This window comes from Pan paniscus, chromosome 13 (assembly GCF_029289425.2).
Source record: "Pan paniscus chromosome 13, NHGRI_mPanPan1-v2.0_pri, whole genome shotgun sequence".
NCBI lineage: Eukaryota > Metazoa > Chordata > Mammalia > Primates > Hominidae > Pan > Pan paniscus.
The window spans coordinates 117931595-117933184 of record NC_073262.2 but is presented as its reverse complement, the minus strand read 5'-3'; the positions used below and the strand labels follow the sequence as shown (position 1 = coordinate 117933184).

The 1590-nt window shown below is 42.8% G+C and overlaps 1 non-coding gene across 1 annotated transcript; it reads right to left on the bottom strand.

Moving 5' to 3' along the window:
• Positions 1–604: 604 nt before the first annotated feature.
• Positions 605–703, bottom strand: LOC112439216 (small nucleolar RNA U13). Its single transcript, XR_003027510.1, has one exon. It is a non-coding gene; the product is annotated as a small nucleolar RNA U13 (small nucleolar RNA).
• Positions 704–1590: the final 887 nt, after the last annotated feature.

Sequence of the window (1590 nt, the reverse complement as noted above, 5' to 3'; positions counted from 1 at the left end):
ACCCAGGCTGGAGTGCAATAGCACGATCTCGGCTCACTGCAAGCTCCGCCTCCCGGGTTCATGTCATTCTCCTGCCTCAGCCTCCCGAGTAGCTGGGACTACAGGCGCCCACCACCACGCCAGGCTAATTTTTTGTATTTTCAGTAGAGACGGGGTTTCACCATGTTAGCCAGGATGGTCTCGATCTCCTGACCTCGTGATCCACCCAACTCGACCTCCCAAAGTGCTGGGATTACAGGCGTGAGCCACTGCACCCAGCCCCTTTTTTTCTTTTTTTAATGTTAAACAGATAATGTGCCAATGTCCTGATGTTGTAACAAGGTTGTTTTTTGTTTGTTTGTTGTTGTTTTTGAGACAGAGACTTGCTCTGTTGCCCAGACTGGAGTGCAGTGACACAATCTCGGCTCACTGCAACCTCAGTCTCCTGGGTTCAAGTGATTCTTGTGCCTCAGCCTCCCAAGTAGCTGGGATTGTGGGTGCAGGCCACCATGGCTGGCTGATTTTTGTATTTTTAGTAGAGATGGGTTTCGCTATGTTGGCCAGGCTGGTCTGGAACTGCTGGCCTCAAGAAATCCACCCATCTTGGCCTCCCAAAGTGCTGGGATTACAGATGTGAGCCACCATTGTAACAGGGTTTGAGGAAGGTATTTCTCACAGATGCATGTGAAAACCCAAACTTCATGCTTATGAACTGCAAAAGGATCACACTCATTTCTTTTTAAGCTGTCTGCCCCTTCACGCTGAACCCCTCTTTATGGGCAGGGACTACATTTTTTTTCTCTGTGCTTATCTGAGTGCCTAATAAAATAACTAGTAGATAACAGACCAACTATAAACACTTAAAAGATCTATCTCTACTACTCTCTACTCTTAGTACCCATCACCTCCAATTCATGGACACAGACATTCATTCACAGAGATTTGGGGACCTGGTTCACAGTGTTTGTGTTCTACTTCAACTCCTACATTATTTTGGTAAGGTCAATATCCCCATCAATGGCTCATTGAATATCCTTGCATTTCGATTCTCTGATTCCAAGAATGAGAAAGATACCCTAAATACTTTACATCAATACCAATGTGTGGGTGTTAATTCCTTAGAACTATCCTTGAGAAAGTCCTATAATTATGTTGTTATAATTAGAATTTCAATATGAGTTTTTACCTATTAATGACATTAAAACCAAATAAAAATATATTATTTTTAGGTGAACCATAATTTATTGTCCAAACCAGAACAAATTTTACAATCTCTGCCTCTTAGTTTGATTGTTTAGTCCATTTACATTTAATGGTTTTTGTTGGTGGTGGTGGTGTTTTGAGACAGGATCTCGCTCTGTCACTCAGGCTAGAGTGCAGTGGCACAATCATAACTTACTGCACACTCGAATTCCTAGGCTTAAGCAATCCTCCCACCTCAACCTAGCTAATTTTTAAATTTTTTATTCTTTGTAGAGACAAGGTCTTGGTATGTTGACCAGGCTAATTCTCAAACTCCTGGGCTCAAGCAGTCTTCCCACCTCAGCCTTCCAAAGGGCTGGAATTACAGACATGAGCCACTGTACCTGGCCCACATTTTATGTTATTATT